This window comes from Perissodus microlepis, chromosome 17 (assembly GCF_051167445.1).
Source record: "Perissodus microlepis isolate ML-2025 ecotype Zambia chromosome 17, ASM5116744v1, whole genome shotgun sequence".
Lineage (NCBI taxonomy): Eukaryota > Metazoa > Chordata > Actinopteri > Cichliformes > Cichlidae > Perissodus > Perissodus microlepis.
In genome coordinates, this window is record NC_140477.1 from 9,671,722 (window position 1) to 9,685,618 (window position 13,897).

General features: G+C 40.0%; 1 protein-coding gene across 3 annotated transcripts in view; it reads left to right on the forward strand.

The window, feature by feature from the left end:
- The window catches only part of LOC146369212 (protein PHTF2), a 56,722-nt gene that overhangs the window by 3,501 nt on the left and 39,324 nt on the right, over positions 1–13,897 (forward strand). For 2 of the 3 annotated variants that reach the window (XM_084910552.1, XM_084910554.1), the window contains exon 2: positions 4,404–4,451. The exons of the other annotated variant lie outside the window; for it this stretch is intronic. The gene's annotated coding sequence lies outside the window, so the exon portion shown is untranslated. The remainder of the gene's footprint in view (positions 1–4,403; positions 4,452–13,897) is intronic. 3 annotated transcript variants of the gene reach the window in all.

Genomic DNA, 13,897 nt, shown 5'->3' on the forward strand with positions numbered 1-13,897 from the left:
TTTTACACCCTTTGGACATTGCAAGAGTCTCTTGGTCCTGCAAGGCCTTAATTGTCATTTGTCTTCACCTGACAAAGTGTGGATGAAGGCATGGCCAAGGCTGGCTAGAGAGAGATCCCACTTCTTGCATATGTTCTCTGGGCTGTTATTTCTAGCTTTAGTAATTAAAGTAATTTAAAATAAAAGCAGTGTTTCTTTAAATAGTTTCTACTTTTGCACACGTGAGAGTGCATTCTCTGCATCTCTATCTCATCCTCACCTAGTCTCCTTAGTTGTGTTCTTGTTGCATTCCCCCTCCATTTATTTGTCTCTTTGAGGAGCTCTGAGACGATGGATTGCATTTTGTTTTGTGGAGCGTGAATCTGCCTGCAGAGCTTGTTATATCATCAGCTGCAACATGGTTATATCACACACTCATCTGCTATATTATTTTATGCTACGGCTGCAGCTTGGCCTGCATGGAAGTGATATCATGCGTAGAAATAAAGTCACTGCAGTGGTGATTGTGAGCAGAAAGGTCAGTTGACCTCATAATCACTTAACCATTTCTTTGTTATCACCTTAGCTGTACTGCAGCTAAAAGAGCAGTCAGTAACAAGGTGGCAGTGACCAGAAGCTGCAGTTGGGACTCCGACAGTTTACACAGGAAGTCACAGAAATGCACGCATCCTGTTAAGTCTGAATGCTGCTTTAATAAAAAATAAGAACAAGGAAACATTTAGTAATGCCTCTGGAAATTCTTGTTCTATAAACGTCCCGAATCCACTAGGACTGGGCTATTTATTCTGAGCTTAATCTCAGTGGCGATTATGGCTTTCAGGGATTATGAGGACAAAATAGTCTGGGTAAAAAGATAACTCTTTTTGTGATATACTAAATCAGCAGTCAAAATGCACAGCAACATTAAAGAAGAAAAATGGGCAGTTTTAGATATAGGTATTGATATAGGGTGAAAGGTGGGTTACATCATGGACAGGCCAACAGTCCATCAGACTGCTAATAGACCGTCAGCCAGTTTAGACTCACCTGCTTAAGCAGTAGTTGGACAGGAAAGCCAAACAGAGCAGCCAGACTCCTCAGATCTCAAATCACTGCAAAACCATCCCCCCTAAGACTTAATGGGGTCTGAGTACGTGTCCTCAATTGGGTGAAGGACCAGTGACCTTATCAAACGGATCTTTACCCAAGTTGTGCTCAAGGTCAAGGTTACATTTGCTGTTTTTACAGGCAGTGACTTGTGGTGAATTGTGAGCTAGATCTCATTAATGCTCTGGTTATGAATGCCACTTGTCAAAGACTCTATAAAGTTTATGAGAACTGTGTGTAATTAAAGCTCAATATAGTCTCCTCTTGACAGCTGGAGGTCTCTAATGAGCACACATGTTAAATGGAAGAAAATCCAGCTACATAAAAGAAATAAAATCAAATGTTTAATATTTAGTGGTGGATCAGGTGGTTATGTCCTGAGAGCTGGTAGGCATTTCAGTACATCAGGTTTTACCAGTGGGAGCATTTTGACTCTGGACCCGATGAGGATCCGTGCTAAACGCTGTAGTTCTGCTTGGATCGATACAGCTCTGTGCATTATCCTACTGGTGCCAGCTGACGTACACACACAGGTGCTTTTAATAATTTTTCTCAGAAAAGAGCTCCCTCTGTATCAAAGTTCTGCAAACTGGTCACATATCACGAGCTGATAAGAATATTACAGGGAGTGCAGAATTATTAGGCAAGTTGTATTTTTGAGGAATAATTTTATTATTGAACAACAACCATGTTCTCAATGAACCCAAAAAACTCATTAATATCAAAGCTGAATGTTTTTGGAAGTAGTTTTTAGTTTGTTTTTAGTTTTAGCTATTTTAGGGGGATATCTGTGTGTGCAGGTGACTATTACTGTGCATAATTATTAGGCAACTTAACAAAAAACAAATATATACCCATTTCAATGATTTATTTTCACCAGTGAAACCAATATAACATCTCCACATTCACAAATATACGTTTCTGACATTCAAAAACAAAACAAAAACAAATCAGCGACCAATATAGCCACCTTTCTTTGCAAGGACACTCAAAAGCCTGCCATCCATGGATTCTGTCAGTGTTTTGATCTGTTCACCATCAACATTGCGTGCAGCAGCAACCACAGCCTCCCAGACACCGTTCAGAGAGGTGTACTGTTTTCCCTCCTTGTAAATCTCACATTTGATGATGGACCACAGGTTCTCAATGGGGTTCAGATCAGGTGAACAAGGAGGCCATGTCATTAGGTTTTCTTCTTTTATACCCTTTCTTGCCAGCCACGCTGTGGAGTACTTGGACGCGTGTGATGGAGCATTGTCCTGCATGAAAATCATGTTTTTCTTGAAGGATGCAGACTTCTTCCTGTACCACTGCTTGAAGAAGGTGTCTTCCAGAAACTGGCAGTAGGACTGGGAGTTGAGCTTGACTCCATCCTCAACCCGAAAAGGCCCCACAAGCTCATCTTTGATGATACCAGCCCAAACCAGTACTCCACCTCCACCTTGCTGGCGTCTGAGTCGGACTGGAGCTCTCTGCCCTTTACCAATCCAGCCACGGGCCCATCCATCTGGCCCATCAAGACTCACTCTCATTTCATCAGTCCATAAAACCTTAGAAAAATCAGTCTTGAGATATTTCTTGGCCCAGTCTTGACGTTTCAGCTTGTGTGTCTTGTTCAGTGGTGGTCGTCTTTCAGCCTTTCTTACCTTGGCCATGTCTCTGAGTATTGCACACCTTGTGCTTTTGGGCACTCCAGTGATGTTGCAGCTCTGAAATATGGCCAAACTGGTGGCAAGTGGCATCTTGGCAGCTGCACGCTTGACTTTTCTCAGTTCATGGGCAGTTATTTTGCGCCTTGGTTTTTCCACACGCTTCTTGCGACCCTGTTGACTATTTTGAATGAAACGCTTGATTGTTCGATGATCACGCTTCAGAAGCTTTGCAATTTTGAGACTGCTGCATCCCTCTGCAAGATATCTCACTATTTTTGACTTTTCTGAGCCTGTCAAGTCCTTCTTTTGACCTATTTTGCCAAAGGAAAGGAAGTTGCCTAATAATTATGCACACCTGATATAGGGTGTTGATGTCATTAGACCACACCCCTTCTCATTACAGAGATGCACATCACCTAATATGCTTAATTGGTAGTAGGCTTTCGAGCCTATACAGCTTGGAGTAAGACAACATGCATGAAGAGGATGATGTGGACAAAATACTCATTTGCCTAATAATTCTGCACTCCCTGTATTGTGAACAGGAAGTGCAGCCAAACTGACAGGAGCATCGGACGCCTCTTGCAAGGTTTTGCAATTCAAAGTGATTGAGATCTTAGATTGGCTTTTCGGCAGCACTGGGCAGGCTCCCCTCTTTTACACATCTAAGCTACTGTAACCAACCAGCGTGACTGTTTCGTGTTTCTTCTTTCCCCATTTGGGATACATCTTCATCACTGTGAAATGAAATACTGGACTATAAGTGAAACTTACCACAAAGCCTCATATCTAAAGTCATAAGGTCTCAGCTGTGTTGCAAACTTTTTTTTTTTTTTTTTAATAAGCATCCTGTCTTATCTCTCTTGATGCGATAAGGAGATCATTTCATGACTCCCTGAGGTTACAAGTCATTCTTTAACTTGGGTAATTGCGAAGGGTTTTTACTGTTGTCCATCACTTCAGTATGACATTACAATAATGTAATAATGCTAATCATATCTGATCATTTACTAGCACAAATTACCTAAATTTGTTTATTTATTTGTTTATTTATTTTTATCTGAGTCTGATTGGTTTAAATGGAAATGCAATTTTCTGAGTCGTAAAACTCTGATTCTAGGGGGCGTTTTAGGAATTACTTCAGGACATGCTGGGACTGCCTGCCCTGTTATTACCTGGAAGGTTATTGTTGAGGGTAAATTGATGGCAATAACGACAGCATGTCGATGATGAAGGAAGAATTGTGAGGATGATTGTGATTATTCCAATCCTTCTCTTGACTTTAAACAAGAGCTGCCCTGTTAGGTTGAATATTTGGGTCCCTTGCTGCCTGTTGTTAATCATTACAGTTTCTGAGAATTCATACTGTCTGCAGGCAGACTTTCTGTGTTTGTGTTCATTTGAAGTTCAGCAAATGATACACGCTGCTTTTTAACCTCCCCTGTGGAGTCTCGTGACTTGGACCCATGCCATAGTCCAATTACACAGTGCTCAGGAGGCACTTGCGCACGGATTAGAGCCCCATTTTAGTGAGTGACCAGAAAGCCAGTATAGTACGTGAGAGCCTGAGATGCACACAAACACCTGCTGCTGCTGTTGCTTTGAATCTCAAATGCGATCGTTTCATTGCAAGTAGTCTGAAACGACACTCTTTCTGTTTTACAGTCGTCTGGTTTCAACAGTCTCCAGTCAAGCTACACGGCCCAAACAGAGGTGAGTCCTGTGTCTGAGTGCCCTCTGTACGAATTGGAGGAGATTCTTGAAACCTCACACAGACGGTTATGAGGGTGTCTTCAGTCAAGCTTACACACAGAGTCGCTCTGCTCAGACGGCAACAGCAGTTCATGAGTTCTGTTCACTGTGTCTGAAAGAGAGAGACAGATGGAAAAATGAGACTGTGAAAAAAGCAATACTTCCCTTTTGAGAAGGTCAGACAAGTAGCAAACACTTGGTGTTTGTGTGTGCGCGCAGACTAGAGTGTCAAGTGAACAAAGTCTGTGGTTGGTATTCGTGGTGTGTGTGTTTTCCAGTCCAACAAGTTGCCACTGACTAGGGGTGACACAAAATTGCCCAAAAAATACACATTTTTTTTGGGCAATTTCGAGTTGGCTCTGCCAATCAGTAATCTATGTGGTATGCACACTCAAAACTGGATCGCAACAAATTGGCGCTTTTGAGAGTACGTTTGCTGATAGTAACGCCATGTTGTTCAGCTAATAACACAAGGATTTCATCATTTGTGAAGCCATGCTGAAAATAATCAGCAATTTGTGCATTCATGACTGGCTGTAATATTGGTAGCTTAGCTGTAGCATTTGTAGCTGAGGGCTTCAGTTTCCAGGTAACAAGGAAATGACGTCATTCACGTAGATTACTGATTGGCAGCGCTAACTCGAAATTTTGAGTCATTATCTAAAAATTTGGAGAAAAGTCAAAATTTCGAGCTACTTTTCTCGAAATGTCTAGTTAATAACTTGAAATTTTGAGTTCTCGAATTTTTTTTCTTCTAATTTTTATTTTATTTTTTGTGTGTGGCGGAAACGGGCTTCCATATCCATCAGCAACTTAACAAAAAAAATTAAATTAAAGCCATCATGGTAGTGTCAAAAATTCCAGTTCCTCTAATGGCCACAGGTTCCAAAAGTGAGTAAGACCCCATATTAAACAAAAGTATTTTTCTCTGGAATATTACCCTGTGCAACACTCATCTGAAGGCTTAAATTTAGGGATGTGCCTGTTTTGATTGGCAGCTACTGTGACAAAGGGGCTGTAACCTTAGTTACTTGCGAGGCCTCACCTTTATTAATTCAACGCACTGAACTGGACCTGTGAGCAATGTTTGTTTGTTTCGGTGCCATTTCAAATATTTTCTCTGTAATTATCTGACAAAGGATGTTGGTGTCTGTGACTTGCAGTCCGTCTGAGTCTTTCAGTATCAATCCGATACCAAAAGTAAATACAGGAACAGTAGTGCCAATACCAAAGACTTGTAGGTTACAGTTAAAGGTTATTATAATCAGACATTCTGAATAAATCAGGATAAATATAATATATAATATTATATAATATAAATATGTATAATCGTGGCTATATATATATATATATATATATGCGCTGCCACGATTAGTCGACTAGTCACGATTACATCGACTATCAAAATCGTCGACGACTGATTTAATAGTCGACGCATCATTTGAAGCTTTGTAAGATCCCAAAAGACGCAGGAATAAGTAGTAGGATTTAAGAGTGTAATAACGGACTGAAACAGAAGATGGCAGCACTGCATGTACACGGATGCCAGCTGCTGTTAAACCCCGAAGAAGAAGAAGTAGCTCTGTCCCAGAATTCATAGCGCAGCCCAGCTCAGTTTCCAACAATGGCGGCAGCTACTTAGTTTTAATATTACTCTTATTATTCTTTCTGGGTCACAAAATAAACGTTTAACATATTTTCAAGCGAGAATGTAACTGTGTAAACTTCAAATATCTGCGCAGTTTATCAAGACGCCACATATTTTCAAAAGCGGTCCTAGGTTTCGGAGACGTCTGTTACCCACTAGCTCGACAGCTAGCCGGGGGCAAGGCTCACTAGAGCCGGTTTTCAAACCCACCGCAGTCTTTCGCTACTCAGGTTAAACATATATAAGTCACTTAGATAACTTAAAAATGTTATTGTTTGGCTTTTTTCAGTATTTTATTTGTTCCTGAGTAAATCGGTTTGGCTGAGATTAAAGTTATAGTTTTTACACAGCTGAATAAACGTCAAGCAGACAACTGATTATCAGAAGTGTGAGATGCTCGAGAATATACTCCGGTGTCCTGTTATATTTTAGATAGCAAGGAGTTTATTAAACTTCACCGAAACAATCTGCAAATTTCATTAAAATTTAATAAACTATCATCTTGTCTTTATTTTTAGTTAGCACATACTTAAACACTTAAAGCTGTAAGCTAATGATAGTTATATAAGAGCAGATGCTGCTGGTGCAATAAGCTGTACGTTTTACGTCCAATGGATGCATGATCTGGTTACTCATTGCCTCTCTGAAAGAAGTGTAAGGGTGAGCTGTGTCTGTGCTGGGGTCTGGGTCTGTCTGATTAATTTCCTTCCTCCTCGCTTCGTTTCTTTTTCTGTTTGTTCTGGGATAAAGGGTTTTTCTTTTTTGTGGTCTTTCATGTCTTTATTTAAGTTGGTGTTATTACCACGGTAGAGAGTCTCCTTCCAACCCGTGTCAGTGTTAGCAGTGTTTTCATTTACAGCTGTAAAGTAGCTCTACACATGGTCGTCTTTCTCACCTGCTACATGTTAGTGGGGGAGGAGGGGGCGGATCATAATTTGCACAGACATGTCTGCTTTCTGATGAACTTGAGCAATGCATCTGTGTATCTGTGCTTCTCATGCTGTTTTTTAAAATTGTATTTTTATTTTGTTTTTATTTCTAGTCTTTGATGTTTTTTAGCTCCTGTCACTTTTGTGGTAAACTCCCCTGCCTCTCCCTTCCTTGTTTAAGCTTACTTTCAGCTAATCAGCATTCGACCTATGCACAGCTTAAATGTCGAACTACATGCTGCTGAGTTGTTGGAAGAATGCACGCTAGTACGTTTGCATTGGTTGCAAATACACAAACACAATGCCATAAAACACACGTTAACCTGTTAGCAATAAGTACCACACATGCAGGTCTGCATTTCAGCTGTACAGTCTCAACTCACATGTACAAATATGGTCACCTCTGGGTCCAAAACATGGTGTCAGCTGACAGTGAAACATCATCTGCCTCAACAGAGAGGCATGAAATCACAGTGGCTACACTGGTCCTTTTTATGTACAGTCTATGGTAACTATGCCAGTTGCCACCAATCATACAATAAAAACAAGATGCAGTAATAACTAATTATCTAGTGTAGCTACAACTGCTGTACAAAGTTAAGTCAACGGACATAATCTTTCTTTGAATAGTTTCTCCAGCTCTTAGCACTTGTATTTTAATGAAACCCGCTGTCCACAAAAAGACACGTAAAAGGCAAAGTGAACTAATAACATTACAATTTTTGTTTTGTTTATAGGCATTATGAATTTATTATTATTATTATTAGTAGTAGTAGTAGTAGATGTCTGTATGTATGCATTGTGTTTTATTCTGTTTTTGTTTGTTTCAGTGCAAATTTGATGAAGCATCCAAATGTCGGACATGCATATTAGATGATTCGAGTTTGCTTTCAAGTTGTGCCTAAGGCAGAAAAGCTGCTTACCTGAGGCATTTTGTATGAATATATTTATTTATTTTATTGAAGCATAGTAGTAATAATAATGCTCAGTGAAAATTGTACAAGGGAAACGTGCAGATGCTTGGTCCTAAATTATGAACACACGAATGAGCTACATGCGCACGTTACATTCTTCCTGTGGCTGTAGAATCAGGCTTATGAGTTGGAAGACAGGTGTGTTTTATGATTATTGCTCGCTTTGGTCTCTCATTGAGGTATTTGTAGTTTATACCTCAGTACTTACTGGGATGTAGAGCAGCACTGAAGGCTTTCCACTACTGAAAATTAACCTGACTCCTGCTTATGAGTTACTCTAGATGGATGTGTCATAAACATGAAATATTTTGTGGCAGATCTCAAATTTGGCAGACACAGTTTAAGCCAGATTTTAACTTCATGGCTTCTAGTATCTGAATGCATTTCTGATTGCTCTGATCAGTTTAATGGGCATCATTACACTCAATTATTTGTCCAAATAATGAGATGTGAGGCTTGGCAGATGGATGGATTTCTGAATTGACCGGCTTGCAGTTTTGAGTTTTTCTCACATGAAGGGACTGAAGTTTAGCGTGTGGTTGTTTTGATAAAATTAACTTGTGTTTTGCATGTTGTTGAAGCCTAGTTGTAAAACTTAAAAACAGATGACACTGGCTGCGTCCTCCGACCACAAAGGCCCTTTTCTATGTTTAGAGCTGTAAATATAACTTCATTTAAAGCCTGTATTTAAGTGAAACTGCTACAGACAACCAAGAAGCTGTTTTTTGTTTTTTTTGGAAAGTCTTGCTCATTTGATTTGTCTTGTCTAACAAATTGTTCAGCTTAAACAAACATCACAGTTAAATGTCCAATTTGCTGTCTGTTTTATAAGGGTTTACGGTAGATCAACTGTAAGGTTGTTTGGTGTGACTTGAGATAGTTAGGAAATCACCCTACGATGAAAAACATCTCCTTGCTTCTTTGACTCTCTATTGCCGTCCGTGCGGCCTCATGTTTCCTGCAGGCATGCACACATGTGCCCTCTCACCCAGCCCAGAGAGGTAACCTACTCCCATCATGAAACATGAAGCACCCAGATAGGAGGAGAGCAGCTAGTGTTACACATCACAAGATATGAGACTTGTGAAGGAGGTCTCCTCCTGTGCTCTGTGCTCATGTTTTCATTAGAGATCCCAAAGACACATGATCCGACTGTCAGTTTGTATTAGAAGTGAGTAGGATGAAAAAATGAAGAAGTTTGTTTTATAATGCAGTTTTCTGTCTTGACTGAAGACCTGTCTAGTTATGCTATTGTAAAACAAGCTCTGGGAACTGCTTTGCTAAAGATCGGACCATGATGAGGCACCTTCTAACCCTACCTGACCCTTTCAGTCATGTGTAGGTTTGATTTCAAGTAGCAAAATTGGGAAAAAGAAGCAGAATTTCTTGTCTTTTCCATCTCTTTTTGAGGTTTGAACAGCATTGAAGGCCACTAACCTGTTTAGTCTAACAGCCCATCGTTTTAAGCTCATCATTTTAGCTATGTAAGCTTTCCTTATATGCAGATAAAACCTCTTTCATGAACTCTTACTGCTACAAATGTAAAACCTAAAGTGACTCATTTCAGCCAGCATCCAAAACCTCCGATGTTAATTTGGTTTGATGAGGAAGTGAAACAATGTATACACTTGTATATGACAAGGATTAGGCAAGCATACACTGCACTTACTGACCGTAGCTGTGGTTTTTTTTGTTTTTTTTTTTCTAGAAGAAATTTGGGGAACAAAACATTAAACAACATGTCAGTTTTGCCCAATATTGGACTCTTGAATCTGGCTTCCATTGCCTGTTGGTAAAGTTTTACTTTGCTATTTTTCCCCCAGTGTTGAAAAGTGTCTTTCATTGGTTTAAACACTTTCAAATACTGTGAATAAGAAAAGTGTATGTGTGCATCATTGCTGCCAGGCACCTGCTGCACTGTTGCATCCTGTTTCAAATAAAGCTGTGAGCTCAAAGTTCAAACGAGTTAATAGTCCTCTATTTTCAGTTTTGTAGTGTCACTGCTTCTTTTGGCATAAGCTTATCGTATATGTCTTTAAAAATAAAAGGATATGCTCTAAAATTCAGGCAAGACTGGGCCTTGTTTGCTGTTTTGTTTTTTTGCCTCAGCCTAACCAGTGTTTTTAAATGTGAAAATAGTGTAGTAGGTCTAAAAATAACACACTTAAATAGTGCTGATTTACTGTAATAGGCAGTGATAGACAGTAACAGAGTTGCTGGACCACATTTACTTACACGAGACACAAACCACACTCTTGTAGCCGAAGGTTTCGTGTTTGATCCTTTCACAACCTGCTTTTTATGTGGACTCTCTCACTCTACGTTTACTTACATCTGTCGGACTGATACATTAGACATTAAAGGGTTACCTACACAAACCAAAGCCCGCAACTTGCATTATTACTTGCAGTGAGCATCAGCTCCACTGAGCTGCCCAACAAATGAGATGAATGGGTCGCATTGAAAGAACCTAAATTTCTAGCTAAATTATTAACTGAGAAAAATGTGATGAATAATGTTTTGTTTTTAATTTGAACATTATAAGTTATAAGTGTAAAATGTTATGAGAACTATTATTTAAAAAAATAAATAAATAAATAAATCTGCCTCACACCACTTGTAGTCACCACACCCTCACTCAGAACTTATGGAGCTCGGTGTTTTCTTGGAAAATGCCAAAAAACTAATTTTTTGAGAGAGATGTTTTTATGCCTCTGGGTCAAAGACAGCTGTGGGTGGTGGGTTTGTTTTTTTGACCCTGATCATATAAACCTCGAGGAAATTTCTTCAAGTATTTCACAGATATAACTTGGACTCAAGAATGAACTGATTAGATTATCTAGGTTTGCGTCATGATATTTCCACGTCATGATTACAAGTTGGTAATAAAAGGTCTGCACCATAAAACACATGTTCGGCCATAATTTAGCAACCCCATTAGCAGCTAGGTAGGAATTTAACACACATGCTAACTGGATGAATGGATAACATTTTGTCTCAAAGGTCAACTTTCATTGTGACTTCATGGTCTTAGAAGTAGAAATTGTGACTTTGTTTCACATTTCGACAGGCACTTTACTGAAGACACTGCTCTCTGTTGCAAGTGGTGACTAGTTAACATTGGTTTTGAATGTTTTATGAGTATTTAAACAACCAATGGTCAGGGTTAAACATTTGCCATACAAATAGTGCTTGTGTATTTAAGATTACCATTATTTAAAAACCAAATGATGTTTTTAAATGTCTGTGAAAAATGCTTCCCTTTGCACTGTGCTGATACGTACAAATGATGTCATACTTTGCCCAGTGTGGCTAACATTAGAAGCGCTATCACCCGCAGCCTTCCTTCCTGTCAGGCCAGTGTCCTCAGCCTTGTGCACAACGTGGTTACACATTTGCTTTTGTGGCTATATACCAGTGTTCGCTGAACACATACACCTGCTCACTTCTACATCAAAGAGTACTGCATGGTTGTGCAGCAGTCTTGTCTTACTTTTTTTACCTTGCATGTTTACAAGTTTCCATCACAGAAAGAGAGCGGGGTGCTGCCGTGTAGTAGGGCTAGTAGCAGGTGGAGTCATAACATGGCAGAACCAGCAGATAACTGCAGTTATACACAGTTAAATCAATTGCCTAGTATGTTTGTGCTTACTACTAGGTTGCATCCCGTTTTTAAGTCTGCATATTTTTGATCTGGCCAGCTTGCATTAATCATTGATTGTTTTAACTGAGTGTAAAAGAAAAGCTGTTGATTTACCGGTAGATCTGTATTCCCATCCTCACACTAGTTCTGGGTAGTGACAGAAAATGAGATCATGGATACAAATAGTAGAAGTGACCTTCCTCCGAAGGGTGTCTGAGCTCTCCCTCAGAGATGGGGGTGAAGAGTTTGGTCATTTGGGAGGGATTCTAGGTAGAGCTGCTAGTCCTCTGCTTCAAAAAGAGGTGAGTCGGGATCTGACTATGATACCTCCTGAGATCAAATAGGAGGAGGTCAGAACACACTGGAGTGGATGTGGCGGCAGAGAGGAAAGATTAGGCTTCGCTTAAATGGCTGCCTTCATGACCCAGCCTCAGATAAGCAGCAGATGTGTGGATGGAGACTTACTGACCACAAATCAACTTTATGATTTAACTATCTATTACTGTCTGTTGTTAATATTAAAAGTAGAAACTTTGCAGGGCAAACATAATCCAAATGACACACAAATATACAGACACACAGTCACTGGTTTTGATAATGAAAATAATCTGTTTTAACATTATTGAGAAACCTTTGAGGTCCTAACCTCACTGTGAAATTACGGTAGCTGGTATCACATCCTCGTTGGTCAGTTATACTACCACAAACAAACAAAACAAACGCACACAGATGCACACTCTGGCACTGATGCTCCGCTTTAACATACATCAAACTGCATCCAACCATTTCCTGCTCACAAAGAGATGCACAAACACACACACACAGCCGTGTCCTCAGCACAAGAGCCTCCTATAAACCGTGGCCTACATAATGCACTCTTTCTAACTTGACTGCACTCTCCCTCTTTCTTTTTCTAAATGGGTCAGTTCAGACAGACTGGTGCCCAGACAGATTTCGCAAGAGTCACTGCTGCATACACTGTGTGTATTTACTGTTAAAATTTCCAATCAGGAAAAATTAAAACCCTGAAATATCTAAGATGTTTACCCAACCCAACGAAGCCCTGTTTCTTTTTGTTGTTGTTGTTGTTGTGAGCATCTACAAATGCAGCCTCTTGTGACCATATATGTGTAATGATTGCGTGTGTTTCTGTTGTCTGGGCTCTGTTCCCTAAATACCCTTCAGGAAACCACAGTGTATTTTGGGAACGCTGCTAATGTGTAGTTTGGGGAAAAAGAGTTTTACGAAAGAGCTGTTTCTTCTTACTGTGTTTTCCAGCCAGAATAACAACCATGCAGCTCACACATAATCCTCTGTATGAAGCTGTGTTAGGCAATAATATGCGTCTGGTGTTTTTTGTCTGCTGTTTGTGGATTGGTGCTGGCCTCAAGTGCCTGCTTTTCTTATCGCTGCCTCAACATGGGGAGGATTTGTGGCGTTAAAGCCGTCACACCGCTGTTTGTGCCCAGCTCCAGTAATGACAGGTGTCTGCCAGTTAGGTTAGAGTCTGTTTTTGTCTCTCTGCTCATGGTTACCATTGTCATTTTATGTTGTGCATTTTGAAAGTTTCTCATCGCAGAAATTGTTAGTGGTTCTTGTTGACCCAGACCACAGCAACAAGGCGTTTTTTTTTTGTTTTTTTTTTAATAGCATACTTGAGTGATGTGGTCTCAGAAATTCGTTTATTATGTAACATCAAATTGCAGAAGTTTGCTTGTGCATTTAAAAGTAGTGCTGCAAAAATCAGTTGAATAACCTTCAGTGCCCATTGCTCTATATCAACAGAAAAATGGGCACTCCCAAGTCCTTGTATCGACAATTCAGGCTGCTGGTGGTGGTGGTGTAATTATTGCTGAGAATGTCCATCCCTTTAACGCTACAGTGTACGGTTTGCTCGCTATTTTCCATCTAGTGAGCATGGGAGTTTCATATCATGAATGTGTAGCCAAACAAGCACCTGTGTGATGCTGTCATGTTAATATGGACCAAATCTCCAAGGACTGTTTCCAACACCTTGTTGAATCTCTGTCACAAAGCATAAAGCCAGTTTTAAAAGCAGAAGTAGGTCAACCTGGTATGAGCAAAGTTGAATTGAGTGTATTCCTGGTAAAATTAAACAGAATATACAGCTGACATGCTCGATTTCAGAAACCCAAACTTATTGACTGTGAAGGTTCTCAGTCATCCAAGTCATCGTAGTCTAAGGAGCTTGG